Below are 17,031 nucleotides of genomic sequence, written 5' to 3'. Positions count from 1 at the left end.
AATTTATTCTAGTCATTTATTTTAGCTTTATAAAAAAATAGAGTATCATTCAGAAATGAGGAACTGATTATTAGCCTTCAATATGATAATAGGTTCCCCAGTTAAAAGCACAATTCCTATGAAAGATAGGGAGACAGTTGTAATAGTATCACAAAGATGCAGAAATTAGCTCCATTAACAAGTGATATGGAGCACAGGATTTCAAAAAATTTCTCTGTAATTTAGTCATATTTGTAAAATGTTTAGAAATTACTTTACCACTTAACCCCCAAAATATGATTGAGGCACAAGTTTATTTAAATATGTATTTCCTTATTGGTCAAAGACATCAAGGGGTGTAAAGAAAATCTGATATTGACAGTAGAATTTTGTTATATTACTATCTGGTTTAGTCCCAATGGAAACATGCATATCAAGATTCTGTCATGATTATCTAAATTCTTTTTCAGCTAATTTTCAGGGCCAGAATTTGTTGATGTTAACATGAAATTGTTCAAACTGCACAGATCAATAAATCAAAGACAAAGATCTTCCTATTATAATCATTCTGGACTGAGGGTGAATATGTTGCCTTTACTTACTAAATTACACATATTTTATGTTGTTAGCTTATAGTTGCATTAGAGACTGCTTAGAAAATTCTGCTAAATGGATGACTATATATCTATATAATATATAGATATAAAATTGTATGTAATATATACTTATAAAATCTACAAGATTAATATAAATTATATTTTAATATATAATACATAAATACAGATGATTATTCATGCCATATCCCTTTTAAATATGGTCAAACCATCTAAAAATGCCAAACAAACGTGATTTACCATTCCACCAAAAAGAACGCATGCATTTTAAAGTGGGCCAAATAAAGTTTCTAAAATGTCCTTTAAATTTATAGATAAATTTAGAAAACACTTAAACTTCAATTTAAACTAATATAGAGCTCTTTATATAAATAAATACTAAAACATGTTAAATATATAATTTTTCATGTGATACTGATATTCTTATTCATTGAACTAAATTACAGAAATACCTGTTAAATTCAAATATACAGTTTATGATATAATTAGTGAGACAACAAAAATTATATTATTATAAAATAGAATTTGAGGCCAACATGATTAATGAAATGAGTGTAATTTGAATTGTCAGTGTTAATCTTATTATTAAAGTTTTGCTTGTAATCTATGGTAATTTCCAGAAATTCATATTTCAGGATATCTTCATGTTTTAATAAAAGTTATAAACACTAGGGAACTGTAAACTGTGACCTAGTTAATCCAGTTAACTTATTTAAGACATGTAAGTGGATAGCTAAGGCAACAAGACCTGACCCTTATGCTATGTTTGATAGAATGCTAGAAAATTTAAGCTAAAAGTGTCAACATTGCATGGGTTTCATTAACATAAAGATACAAATTAGGTCAAATTTATACTAATATTCTTGCCTTTCAATACTGCGGCCACAGCCATGAGTATGCTTGGGCTTCAGAAGAGGCTTGCCTCCAGTGTCCTCTGCTGTGGCAAAAAGAAGGTCTGGTTCAACCCCAATGAGACCAATGAAATCATCAATGCCAACTCCTATCAGCAGATCTGGAAACTGATTAAAGATGGGCTGATCACTGTGAAGCCTGTGCCCGTCCATCCCCAGGCTTGGTACCAGAAAAACACTTTGGCCAGCAGGAAGGGCAAGCATAATGGCATTGGTAAGAGAAAACATACTGCCAGTGTTCAAATGCCTGAGAAGTTAAGCTGGATGAGGAGGACGAGAATTCTGTACTGGCTGCTCAGAAGATACTGTGAATCTAAGATTGACCAACGTGTATCACAGCCTGTACTGGAAAGTGAAAGGTGATGTGTTCAAAAACAAGCAGATTCTCATGGAACACATCCACAAGTTGAAGGCAGACAAGGTTCACAAGAAGCTTCTGGCTGACAGGCTGAGGCCCTCAGATCTATGACCAAGGAATATCATAGCACACAAGTGCTGTGAAGAGCAGCTCCAGGCCAAGAAGGAGGAAATCATCAAGACTCTGTCCAAGGAGAAAGAGACCAAGAGATAAAACTTTGTGTCTGTACATAGTGGCCTTAGCAATAACACAGATCTGTTATTCAATAAAACAGATCTTTATCTTCCAAAATAATAATAATAATAACAATACCCTTAAGTTATAGTCACTCGCCATTTGTTATATTAGTGCAAAATCTATTGGGCTTTAACAGGGGATGATCTAGAAAATTCCAGGACCCAAATACATTTCCTAGAATCTCTTGTGGTCATTATTACTACTTGAATATATTCAGACTACCACTTAAGAAAGACACACAAAAAGGGGCACCTGGGTGGCTCAGTCAGTTCAGTGTCCGACTTCAGCTCAGGTCATGATCTCACGGTCTGTGAATGCGAGCCCTGCGTCGGGCTCTGTGCTGACAGCTCAGAGCCTGGAGCCTGCTTCAGGTTCTGTGTCTCCATCTCTCTCTCTGCCCCTCCCCACCTCAAGCTCTGTCTCTCTCTCTGTCTCTGAAAAATGAATAAACCTTAAAAAAAAAAAAAGGAAGACACACAAATCATTCCCTCAGTTTCTTGTTGCTCAGAAGTTTACAATTAAGGATTAGTCTGTTTAGACTTCATCTTTCTAGTCCAACATGTGAAAAGTTTGCAAGTCATCAGTTCTGCCTTCACAGGAAGAAAAAAGCTGAACAATTGAAAGCCAGTGATTTTTCTTAGGTTCATTAGAATATTGTGGTCACAGGTGTCCAAACAAAAATTCTACTGAACAGTATTAAACAAGCAAGGAAGAATTTCTTCAAGATTATTGAAATAGGGGATAGAGTCTAAATTCAACTCCACTGAAACAAACAAACCAACAAACAAAAAACAGAAGTATTTTTAAGCACTGGAGTGAGTTGGTGAAAAAGCTGGAGGATGTTAATCAAAAAGTAAATGTACTAGGAGAAGTTAATCAGTAGGATATGGTGGGCACACTGAATTATTCTGAGTTTGCTAATATTTTTCTGTGCAATTAGACCATCTGAGTTTGCTGTTTGGCACCCGTTGAGTTATACTCTGTATCCTCCTTCAGAAACTGAGAGACAGGGGTCTAACCTCTTTTGATAATTATATTTCAAAGAGATGTTTCCCAGGTCTTTAAGAAGGACATTACTAGGTTGTAAAATTGGCAAGAGTTTGGAAGATTTACATTACTTACAAAGGGCAAAACAAGAATTTTCAATTATAAATATTCTAAAAATTGTTTAATGTTTATTTATTTTTGAGAGACAGAGCATGAACAGGAGAGGGGCAGAGATAGAGGAACAGAATCTGAAGCAGGCTCTAGGCTCTCAGCTGTCAGCAGAGAGCCTGACACAGGGCTCGAACCCATGAACTGTGAGATCATGACCTGGGCCAAAGTCAAACGCTTAACCAACAGAGCCACCCATGCACCCCTGCAATTGTAAACATTCTAAAGTAAATATTGTAGGGGCACGTGGGTGGCGCAGTTGGTTAAGCGTCCGACTTCAGCCAGGTCACGATCTCGCAGTCCGTGAGTTTGAGCCCCGTGTCAGGCTCTGGGCTGATGGCTCAGAGCCTGGAACCTGTTTCATATTCTGTGTCTCCCTCTCTCTCTGCCCCTCCCCCGTTCATGCTCTGTCTCTCTCTGTCCCAAAAATAAATAAACATTGAAAAAAAAATTAAAAAAAAATAAAGTAAATATTGTAAGGAAAAGGAGACCACAGTTCTATAATCAGGAAGAAATCTGTCTATTATTTAGTCATGCTCAGGGGAACATTAAGGCTGTCTTGGTCACAGGAGAAAGTATCACTGAGAGTGTAGGAAACCAGAGAATACAAAAAGAGAGAGAGAAAGCAAGAGATCAGCTCATCTGAAGCATAAGCTGCTGATAGTGCTACCTACAGAGTAACGACATAGTACCTACATAGTAACATAGTACCTACATAGTAACTGATGAATTCCTGGAGGCAGACTGTGTGCACTAGAAATCCTAGCTAAGGCTATAAGACATGAAAATAAAATGAAAGGTGTACAAATAAGGGAGAAATTAAACTGTTTTCGTTCACAGAAAACATGATTATTGAGGTAGAAAATCTTAATGAATCAACAAAAAACTCTTGAATTAATAATTAATTATATTAAGTTTGCATGATACAATGTTAGTAAGTTAAAGTCAGTTGTTTTTCTATACCAGCAATCAACAATTGAAATTCAAATTAAAAAACTTAATACAACTTACATTAGCACCAAAACCAAGGAAATAACATAGGTAGAAAGCCAATAAAATATGTACAGAATTTAAATGATGAAAAACAAATAAAACTATGATGAGGGAAATCAAAGAATATAAATAAGAGATTTTCATGGGTAGGTAGTCTAAATATTGCTACAAAGGGGAAAAGATCATCTCTTCAACAAATGGTGCTGGGAAAAATAGATATCCCTATGTAAAAGGATGAATTCAGACCCGTAGCTAATACCTTACATAAAAATTAATGCAAATTGACCAAAGATGTAAGACCTAAACTTTAATACTCCTATAAGAAAATCTAGGATACAATTTCAGATATTCATATTTGCTGGTGATTTCTATGGATATGACACCAAAAGCATAGGCAACACAATTTTTAAAAAGCGGGTCCACATCAAACTTCAAAAATTTTGTGTACTAAAGGAAACAACAGAATGAAAAGGTAACCTACAGAATGGGAGAAAATAATTGCCAATCATATATTTGATAAGGGACTAATATCCAGAATATATAAGGAACATCTACAACTCAATAACAACAACAAATTAACTCACTTAAAAAATGGGCATAGGATTTTAATACATATTTCTCCAAAAAAGATACACAAATGAAATTTAAGCATATGAAAAGAGGTTTAACATTACTAATTATTAGGTAAATGTAAATTAAACCACAATGAGATATCTCACACCCACCAGGATAGCTGTTATCAAAAGAACTGAAATTAATGTTGGTAAGAATACAGAGATGTTGGAAACCTTGTGAACTGTTGGGGGCAGGGGGATGCAAAAGGTTATAGCCATTAGGAAAAGCTTCCTTAAAAAGTGAAAAAAAAAAGAATAACTAACTATATGTTCCAATAATCTTATTTCTGGGTATATACCCAAAAGAATTCAAAGCAGGATCTTGAACAGTATCTGTATACTTTGTTCATTGTAGCATTATCCACAATATCTAAGAGGTGTAACCAACCCAAATGTTCATAAACAGATGAATGGATAAAAAAATATAGTGTATACATACAATGGAATTTTATGCAGCCTTAAAAAGGAAGGAAATTCTCTCACATGCTACAACTTGGATGATCCTCAGGATAGAATGTTAAGCAAAATAAGTTAGTCGCCAGATAACCATATGATTTCTCTCACATGAAATGTCTCAAATAGAAAAAAAAAATTCATGGAAACAGTAAGTAGAAGGTTGGTTGCCAAGGGTGGAGGGTACAGAAAAGGGTAGTTAGTATTTTGGGTTTATAGAATTTCAGTGTTGTAAGTGAAAAGGTTCTGTAAATCTGTTACACAAAAATGTGACTATACTTCACACTATACTTAATATTATGTACTGAACTATACATTTAAAACCAGGTTAGATGATAAATATCATGTGTTCTTTTCCACAATTTTTTAAAAGATTGGCAAAGACTTTGGGTAAACATTCATCAAAATAAGATGTGCAGATGGTCAATAAGCACATCCAAAAAAATGCTCAACATCACTAATCATTAGGGAAATGCAAATCAAAGCCACAATTTCACACCACTTTATAATCATTAGGATGGCTACTATTAAAAAAGGTAACGAATGTGATGAAGATGTAGAAAATTGAAGCCCTCATTCACTGTTATTAGGGGACTATAAAATGGCACAAATTGTGGAAAATGGTATGATGGTTCTCAAAACATTAAAAATATAATTAATCATATGATCCATCAATTCTGCTTTTGGGCATATGCCCCAAAATTGAAAACAGGGACTCACACAGATAGTTTTATAACTATATTCATAACAACATTGTTCACAAGAGTCAAAAGGTGGAAAGAAAGCAACCCAAGTGTCCATTGAATGTTAATGAATAAACAAATGTGGTATGTACTTACAGTGGAATATTATTTAGTCTTGAAAATGAAGAAAATTCTGACACATGCTACAATATGGATAAACCTTGAAGACTTAAAATAAGTGAAGTAAGTCAGCCACAAAAAGATAAATACTCTATGATTTCCCTTGTAGAGGATCCTTAGAGTGGTCAAATTCATAGAGACAATAAGTAGAATAGAATTACTATGGGCTAAAGAGAGATGTTGAATAAATGTTTTCTACTCTATGTGCTTCAGGATATTTGATAGTGAGGTATACCTTCAGTCAGTATTTAGAAACTTACTTTCTTTCTTTCTTTCTTTCTTTCTTTCTTTCTTTCTTTCTTTCTCTCTTTCTTTCTTTCCCCTTTAGTTTTGATGACATTTCTCTGCACCTCTGAGATAGAACCAATAGTCCCCAATCAGGGCAGAGAAACTTGATATTTGGAGGTTAGGGTCATTTTTGCCCACTCTGGCTGCCACAAGTTATGTGTCCAAGCTGCTTCTGGAACACTTGTTGAGTTGCTACTGTGGCCAGAGGGGTAGAGGAGGGGTAGGTGCTACTGTGCTAAGATCCGAAATTGAAATTAACTTCAGTTTACCATTCAGGCCTTCCCTTAGAAGTTTTAAGCCTTCAGTAGACTCCAGGTACAAAATAATTACATCAGGCAGATTCTGCCATTGCAGTGTTGTATTGGTAGGGAGACACATCCTACTCTACCATTTTCACAGATGAGATCTTTATATACACATAGGTATATGTGTATTCATGTATCCATATATGTATCCATATGTGCCATGTACATATATGTATGTGTGTATGCAGAAAGATCTTTCTATGTATGTGAGTATGTATATATGATGTATACATTTTATGTTTGTATATATAAATGATGATATCTTTACAACTTTAAAGGTAATTTAGAGAGTGAGGGGAAATTTGGAGGAATATAATATAGATAGTTCCTAAAAATTCTTGAAATGTAAGTTAGTCAACAAGTACATCCTGGGGGTACCTGGGTGGCTCAATTGGTTGAGAGTCCAATTCTTGATTTTGGTTCAGGTTATGAGCCCAGAATGGTAGAACTGATCTCCGCATCAGACTCCATGTGCACATGGAGTCTGCTTGGGATTCTGTCTCTCCCTCTGCCACTCTCCCCTATTTGCTCATAATCTCTCTCTCTCTCTCTCTCTCTCTCTCTCTCTCTCTCTCTCTCTCTTTCAAATTAAAAAAAAAAAGAAACTGCATTCTGTGTGTAGCGTACATATTTCCTAGCATCTAGAAGAAATTAGATAATTTGGCAATATGTTGATGAATTTAGGTCATTAAAATCCGGGATTATTATTTATTAAATATTTGAATTTGTATTTGAATGTATGTGTAATCCTCTGATTATGTCTTATTATGATTAAGATGGTCAAAGAAGAGGCACCTAACTATAAGTAGAGATCATTTTATGATGCATTTTTATTTTTGTCCTTGGGGGAGTCTGATGATAAGATTCTACATACTGAATTTCCAGATTCCATATAAATTTCCTTATTATTGCTGGATAACTTTGGTTTGTTGCTTTGCTTCTGTTTTTGAGTATTTATTTTATGCTAACATTTTTACTGCCTATTGAATGACTATTAACACACAGGTCAGTTAAAAGTGTCCATAGAGCACAGAATATTCTGCTAGAAAATATTTTGGAGATGTGCCTACTGACTATTTACATTGGCACTTGCAGTCTGCGGTATAATCAGAATGAGTTAGTGTAATGTTGTACTAAGTAAGCAGGTGGCTTAATTTTGCAGGAATTAAGCAGTCAGTAAAATAGGGAATTTGAATTTCATCCATAAACACAGGAGTTGCTTTAGTTTCACAACATTGCCAAACTTGGAAAGGACATTAGGATTTGTGTGTGTGTGTGTGTGTGTGTGTGTGTGTGTGTGTGTGTGTACACACATAAATGAAAGGTAATAGAATATGAACTTGTTAGAAAATTGCTCAGTATTGCAAAACAGATCACATCTTGGTGATTGAAAGAAATGCTAATATTATGGAATTTATTTCTTCCAACATATGGAACACATTGGAAATACAGATTCAAAAATGTTTTAAGCACATTCATATATTTATAATTTTATATCTAATAGGATATATAGTAAAGGTATATCCCAACAGGTTGCCTCTACCATCAAATTAAAAAAATATTAAAATGATGCTTATATGCATAATGAAATGTATACTTTGTATGCCTCATTTATTTTTTTACTATGTCTTTATAAAATACTAAGTCTTAATTTAGTATGGGGAAAGTACAATGTATTTAGTTGAAGTAATGTGGCCAAAATCAAACACCTAATAAATTGTCAAGTTAGGATTTCAAGCCAGCCTTTCTAATATCAAGGTTCTGTGCTTGACAAGTTATTAATGTTCCCATTTACTTAAGGAAAGTAAATCATGGGGGTAGATGAGTGTTTAAGAGGGCAGTGCTTACGTCTGTCTTGACCTGGAAGAATTTGCTGAATTAACATTTACACTCAGAAAAAATGAACATTATATTTCTAAGCTGAGATGGGGAGAGAACAGTAGAGAGTATCATGAACAGAGAAATTATTATGAAAAAAGATATGCAGATTCATAGTTTTTTAGGAGATGTGCACATAGTCCAAACATATTTTGAAAGGTAATTTAGAATCTACCCTATAACCCAGCAATGGCACTGCTAGGAATTTACCCAAGGGATACAGGAGTACTGATGCATAGGGGCACTTGTACCCCAATGTTTATAGCAGCACTCTCAACAATAGCCAAATTGTGGAAAGAGCCTAAATGTCCGTCAATTGATGAATGGATACAGAAATTGTGGTTTATATACACTATGGAGTACTACGTGGCAATGAGAAAGAATGAAATATGGCCCTTTGTAGCAACATGGATGGAACTGGAGAGTGTGATGCTAAGTGAAATAAGCCATACAGAGAAAGACAGATACCATATGGTTTCACTCTTATGTGGATCCTGAGAAACTTAACAGAAACCCATGGGGGAGGGGAAGGAAAAAAAAAAAGAGGTTAGAGTGGAAGAGAGCCAAAACATAAGAGACTCTTAAAAACTGAGAACAAACTGAGGGTTGATGGGGGGTGGGAGGGAGGGGAGGGTGGGTGATGGGTATTGAGGAGGGCACCTTTTAGGATGAGCACTGGATGTTGTATGGAAACCAATTTGACAATAAACTTCATATATTGAAAAAAAAAAAGAAAGGTAATTTAGAGTCAGATTGTTAAAAGCTTTCATTGAGCTTATAGGATGAAACTTAAATTGTATCATATAGGAAATAACAAGGGATTTAGGAAATGAAAAAAGGCTCCTAATCATAATTCATAACCTTGTAATCTATTCTGTTTGAAATATATTAAAATGTTATATATACATAATATCAATACATTTATGTATATAACCGTCATATATATGTTGATTTGTTTACCCCACAAGATTTCATTTATATTAGATTCAAGCAGTTGCATGACTTTAGATGATGAGTTCCTACGGGAAGTGTTAAGAGACTTTGTGTCAATCAAGTCCATTCATATAAATATGTTTTTTTCTCTTCCACATCTTCGGATACATAAGAGACCCATGTATCCTGTGGTTTAATAGCACAATGATTCAAATTGTTCTTTTAATTGTGTGTCTCAATCATTTTTATGATTTATTGTTTTCTAGAAGAACTAGAATGAGAATCCAACAAGTTAAAAACATCAAAGTCTTTTGAGTCTGACAGAACTTTTTATGAGTCCTGCCTAAGCCCACTCTTTGAATAGGATAGTTAACTCCCCAAAATATCCATTTTTAATCTAGCAAATGGTGAGAACTTACTTCTAATACATGATGTTGCCATGAGAACAAAGAAAGGTGGAGAACACACCATAGTGTGATCAAGGATTATTAGTTTTTGTCTTTCCACCATGCCTACTCTTGGTCATTACTTTGAACTAGGATCAACAATCTTTGAGTTTTGGCTGGAACATGCATGCAGCAGTTTAATCTAGGTTTGATCTAGAGAGGCAAGGCCAGACATGAGGTTTTGTTAGATGAGGGTCATGAACAGAATTTGAATCATTATTTTAAGCCTCTCCCATCGTTAGCAATATAGTTAAGGGTTTTCAGAAAGCAAAGTGATCTTCAAGGTATTGTTTGATAGTAGAATCAAAATGTTTTGGTGTTATTCTCAATTTCTCCTTCCTTTCAGGTAGCTCTAAAATAGCTCTAAGAAGGAATAAGGCTTTAGCTTCCCAAATTGTACTGAATACTGAAATCATGTAGTGAGCTTCTAAAACTCTGGATGACAGGGTCATAGCCCATATCAATTAAATCTTTATGCCTGTAAGTAAGAGCCAAGAATAAATATAAATGTTTTTAAAGACCCCTCTCTCCCTCTTCCTCCTGATGATTTGACTGTGCATCAAAGTTTAAGATTCACTGGCTTTGGGAAATATTCTCTTTCAATTTGAGGTTCAAACTAAGATTTTTATGTAGGCCAAAAACCAGATTAAATTAAATATAGTCAGTCAAGCAATAAAATAAAAATGATGTAAAGTTATTTACTTTTCATTATCAGCTGTTTATAAAGATTATAAATTGTCTTCAAATATTGTCAAGTGTTCTTGTTTATTGTCTAATGTGTGAAATAACATAAAGTTTACATTACTGCACTTGTATATTGTAAACACTAATTTTTAGCTTTCAGGGTTTGGATTCAAATGGGGACAGGGCATACATAAGTGGCAGAAATGTAATGTTGGGCAGACTATCTAAATGCAGATATCTAAGGATGGTCTCGCTGTCAGTTTTCTCATTGAAAATGCAATGTTTCCTGGGTTTTATTCTTCCATCAAATCCAAAAGAAGGCGTGATGACATATAATCATCACCGTTTAGCTAAAATGGCTTTTAACTGTATTCAGCAGGACTTTCTATTAGAAGTTGTGTAATAAACTCCATTATCAAGTAGATATTACCAGAAATCATTATCACTAACTCAAGTTGTATTATTTTGTGAATTCTTCTAGTATGTCTCATTTTGTGATACTTGATTCCACCTAAATTTGTTACTTTCTTCTCTTGATTGTTTCTCTAACACTACCATCACTTAGTTGTCAACTGTAACAGCCTTGTTTATTACATGTACTATTACAGTTTTTCATTATTTAGGCAGAATTTACTATTGCTGAAGAATTAGAAGGTTTGCCCTTATCTCTAAGTTTTATACATACATATATATGTATGTATGTATGCTTCTTTGGTATGTCACACAAATTCTCTTCACTCAATGAGCTGTTGACAAGATGTAGACATTGTGTCAGAAATAGATCTATCACACAAAATAACCCAATTGCCTGCTTAATGGTAAACACGCTGAAAAGAAAATAGTGGAAGCATAGCTCAAGTAATCATATCCAATCATGATCATTATGTTGGATGCCTTTTTATAAGAGTGCTAGGTGGTATTTTTCTCCTTTTTTTTCTTTTTAATGTATGATGTCAATACACATATGCTGTTAGAAAAAAATTACCATATATCTCAATCTAGCAATATGTACTTATTAATTATTTGCAATAAGGACCAAGAATCATAACATGATGACATAATAACCTACACATATTCTATATTTTATTTTATGTAACTTATATTGTATAAGAATCTAAGTCCAGTCACAATGTTGCCATCGAACACTACTGACAAAATATAAGCTCATAATACAGCTTGTATAAATAATTAAAATTTACTACCAAGTTAATTTTAAAAAGCACTTGCACAGTCAGATCATGCTGGTTTTATGAACTGTTTATGCAGCAGTGGGGTAACTTTACGAAATCTATGTACATTCTGAATAAAAAGCATTAAGTATTCATGAGGTTATTGTGTGATGTGTCTGGCAATACAGTGTGCATACATTATATGGATATATAAATTGAACTCAGTGTTTTAAATATAAAACAAATAATGCTTACTATTTACAAAAGGACGCTTCATGCAAATTCTAGAAAATTTAAGTTTTTAAAAGTAACCAGATACAGTATAAAATTGATGGCATATACTACACAATAATTTTAGGAAGTTACTAACTTCCCAATTTTTTACAAGAAGAAATCCTTCAATTTAATTTATTCACATTGCTTTTTGGTGCTCAGTGTAATCCAGTAACTGCCTGAAAAATATGCATGTATTTCTTAACTGATTGTTGGTGCATAGCCAAAAGTGTATATTCACACAAAACAAATCCCTACATTTTAAATTCATGTCTTAACAAAATCATGTCCTACACATTATCCATAAACAACACCTCTGGAAAATTCAGACTTCATCTTTTCTTTTTAAAGTTGATCCATACTTTTTTCTGTATTTTCAGACTTATTATTTTCTTTTTTTTTTTTGGTATTTATTGTCTGTACAGAAGCACTGAGATTTTTTTTTAATATTTATTTATTTGTAAGAGCAAGAGAGAGAGCACGAGTGGGAGAGGGGCAGCGAGCTCGCTAGCTAGAGAATCAGGAGCAGGCTCAGCACTGTCACTGTCAGCTCAGAGACTGATGTGGGGCTCCGACCAATGAATCGTGAGATCATGACCTGAACTGAAGTCAGAAACTCAACTAGCTGAGCCACCCAGGTGCCCCAAACACTGAGATTTTTGATGATTCTCCAGATAGTTTCTCTTCATCAATCATATCTTCTCAACTGAACAACAGATTTCAGATATTCACATAATAACATCTAACTTCTTTTCAATCCCATATCATTTACCACTTTGCATAGTGCCTGATGGGATAAAGTATACATTCTATATTGTTTTCAAATTAATGTCCACCCCTAAACCCATCAATCTGAATTAAGTCACTATTGCATCACCTGTGGTCTATATGCATTTTTAACCTGTTACTAACACTGCTACTGTAAGGCTAATGTCATACACGACAGCTTCAAATCCAAATAATTTTATGCCAATATCACTTTCCATTCTACTTTAATACTGGGATTATTAGAATCACTTTCCGTGGAGAAGTGATTCTTGTAGCATGTATAGAAGTTGAGTCCATCACCTTAATTTTATTAACGTGAAGTACAATCCACTCAGATTACATAGTAACGATAAGTGTGCTACAATAAAAAGTGTGATGTGCAGAGAACATATTACATCGGTGACCAGTACTGACCCCTTGTTGCCAGTTTGTTCCAACCCCTGTTCACAGTATTGCCTTCAGTTTCTGTATCATTGAGACATTTGTTTTGTGAAAGATCTTTCTTTATCCTTATGCTAATAAAGAAGCTCATGTATTTCAAAACAACCACTAAATCCATTTTTGTCTCTCTTGTTTATTTTGAAAGAAAAATCTTTCAGAACTTGTGAAAAATAATATGAAGAGGTCTATCAGAAGCAAATACAGCATTCAATTACCATCAACTTTATTTAGCCAATCCTTCTGGTACATTCAAATCCTTCTATAAAACTTGTAATAAAAGGGTATGATTGGTAAATTTGATAACCTCATAAATTAAAATTCTAGTAAAACTTTTTTATAATTGGAGAAAACATTTTAATTGAATAATTTGTAAACTCTTTGAAATTTCAAAAACATAACTAGTATCAGGACACTCAGTACATTGTTAACAAATTATCCTCATCACAAGGGCCCTGATAAGAGGGAGACAGGAGAGTCAGAGATGAAGAGGGGACAGGATGGCAGAAGCCAGAGGTGACAGAGATTTGAAGATGTCGCACTTCTGTCCTTGAAAATGGAGGAGATTTCTCAAGTAAGGATACAGGCCTCTAAGGCCTGGAAAAAGCAAGAAAAGAAACTCTCCTAGGTTCTCCACAACAGAGCCTGCCAATACATGGATTTTAGGTCTTTTGACCTCTATAATCGAAGGATAGTAAATGTGTGTTGTTTTAAGCCACCAAGCTTATGGTAGTTTGTTACAGCAACAATAGAAACTTAATACCCTGAAAAAGCACTTTGCCATTGTTTCGAAGGTGAGGAAGAAGGTTGTTTAAAAAGTTTTATTTATAATTTTAGCTTTTATTTAATTTTTTAATGTTTTATTTTATATTTGAGAGGGAGAGAGAGAGAGAACACCAACAGGGGAAGGGCAGAGAGACAGAGACAGAATCTGAAGCAGGCTGCAGGCTCTGAGCCATCAGCAGAGCCTGACGTGGGGCTCAAACTCATGAACTGTGAGATCACGACCTGAGCTGAAGTCAGACGCTTAATCCACTGAGCCACCCAGGCACCCCTATAATTCTAGCTTTTTCTTAGCATTTATTATGAGCCATCTCTGTGCTAATCACATATATCAATTCTTCAAAAGGGAAGAGATAAAATTTATCCAAGTTTTATTTTTGTAGCAGTTTGTTCTTCTACCAATTAATAGAACTGAAATGCAGTTTGGTATTTAGATGTGTTTATTATGTTTACTTTTTGTAATCAAGATAGGATGAAAATGCCTCTTTATTAGACAGATGTTTAGGGGCACCTGGGTAACTCTGTCAGTTAAGTGTCTGACTCTTGATTTCAGCTCTGGTCATGATCTTGTGGTTCATGAATTTGAGTCCCACATCAAACTCTGCTCTGACACTGAAGAGCCTGCTTGGGATTTTCTCTCTCTCCCTCTCTCTCTGCCCCTGCCCCACTCTCTCTCACTCTCTCTCTCAAAATAAATAAAAATATTTTAAGAAAAAAAATAGATGTTTAGTTGTTTTGACTACTCTTGGATCTTACTTAGAAAACCTAATCCTAACCCTAATTGTAAATATTCTTGGTGGCATGGTGAGCTTTTATCAGTGCCTTTTAAAAATTCCTCAAGCTCTGGGACACCTGGGTGCCTCAGTGGGTTAAGCTTCCGACTTTGGCTCAGGTCATGATCTCATGGTTTGTGGGTTTGAGCCCCGCATCTGACTCTCTGCTGTCAGCATAGAGCCTGCTTCAGATCTCTCTCTGTCCCCCTCTCTCTCTGCCCCTCCCCCCTCAAAAATAAATAAACTTTCAAAATCATAAAGTAAAATTCCTCAAGTTCTGCAAATTCTCAGATTTTTACAAGATGAACATTTATTTTTGGTCTGAATTTAGTGTATTAAAATTTGATCTCAGAACCTATTAACAGTATTCATTAATGCTCTTTACCTTATAATCTCTCCTTTTCTGCGTCTGGAAACATAATGGGTTGTATTTCTTCAACTCTTTTGAAGAAAAGTATGGCCATTCCATTGGCCAATAAAATGTGAGAATAAGAAATAGCTGTCAGTAAACTATAGTAACTTTAAGTGCCAGTGCACATCTCCCTGTCTAGACACAGGTGAGTCATTGCATGGACACGGGGCCTCCTTAGCCTCCACCCTTAGTCACTTGCCTGTCTCTTTTTAAGCTTGTGTTATAAACAAGAAATAAAATTTTGTTTTCGGCCAGTGAGATGTTGGGTTATATTTTATAAACCACCACATCACAATCTACTCTGATTGATATGCTTCCACCCAAAAGTAATTTCAATGACAAAAAAACTACAGCGTACTTAATCACTCTATTTTTTGTTCTTTACTCTCATTGATTTTATCCATCATCATTATGAGATCTATATTCAATTTTGGGGCGAGGATGATAAACATCTGTTTCCTGATTATCTATAGATTCTCTAAAAAAGAATATATTTTAAATAATCAATAAAAATCAACTGAATTTCTGTTCGTAAATTTAATTTCCTGTGTGAAAATTATATCCCTGGGGCATACCAGCTTAATAAAAGTTTGTTTCCGTTACTGTTCCAGACAGGTTTGCTGTTGGATTTGATATAAGAAACGAGTAAGGAGGGAATATCTGCTTGATCTTCAAATGCAAAGTATAAATTTTAAAGTTATTTGAAGGGAGTAAATTTGAATTAAGAATTTTATTGGAATGTGCATCTGATCTTTCTCCTTGTTTACAACCTTATTCTGTTCTTAAATTTTTGCGAAGCTATAGACCCCTCACGATATTAAATTCTCTCTGTCATATTCAGTGATTTAATGTTCTACCCTTGAATGTTTCATTTCTACAACAGGTGAGTTATGTGTGAGCCTAAGGCAAAGCTCTAGCTTCCTTCTTCCACACGACTTTGCCATTTCCCATTCTCCAAATACACTGAAACACACACTCTGTTTTTCACAAATACACGTACCCACACACAAAAACACAGAAACTTATGACTATATACACAGAAACCTATGTCTATCTCCATTTGTCATTAAGAATTGTATATGATGCCACAAAATTGTACATGATGCCACAAAAGAAGCTCCAGTAGAATACTATGTAGATAATAATACTTAATTGAACTGGTTGATTACATGCTCTTGTATTTTAACATATATAGAATTTACAATATTGTTCTAAGATTACCTGAGACAACAAACTACTTTTTTAAACCATTCTTTGGGTCTTACATTACATCATGCACTCATCCCATCTACACAGGAAAAAGAAATCATGAGGTATTTTTTCAGTGTATGACATAACTGTCTCCCCACTCCATTCTTACTAATATGCAGAGTTCCATATTTTCATTTCCCCACATTAAATGTTTCTTCCCAGATTATATTCTTCATATTGCATTGGTCCACCTACTCCACACTTCATGTGTCCATCATCACTGGGTACCAATGTCAGAAGAAGTTCAATGTGGATTTGTTTTATAACAGTTTTACTGTGATATAATTCACACGCAAATCTATACACCTTTTAAAAATGTACAATTCAGTGATTTTTAGTAAATTCACAGGGTTGTGTGCTCATCATTACTATCTAACATTAGAACTTCTTATCACTGTTTCTAAAAGCCCCCCACACACATTAGTACTCACTTGCCATTACAGTAGTCCCCTC

The 17,031-nt window shown here is 34.5% G+C and overlaps 1 pseudogene; it reads left to right on the top strand.

Annotated features, from left to right (window-relative positions):
• The first annotated feature begins 1,477 nt into the window (after nucleotides 1-1,477).
• LOC121037964 (60S ribosomal protein L19-like) lies at nucleotides 1,478-2,199 on the top strand (annotated as a pseudogene).
• The last annotated feature ends 14,832 nt before the right edge of the window (nucleotides 2,200-17,031 follow it).

This window comes from Herpailurus yagouaroundi, unplaced genomic scaffold (genome assembly GCF_014898765.1).
Source record: "Herpailurus yagouaroundi ecotype Mexico unplaced genomic scaffold, PumYag 164, whole genome shotgun sequence".
NCBI lineage: Eukaryota > Metazoa > Chordata > Mammalia > Carnivora > Felidae > Herpailurus > Herpailurus yagouaroundi.
The sequence above is the reverse complement of the archived record's forward strand: the minus strand, read 5'-3'. Positions and strand labels throughout refer to the sequence as shown.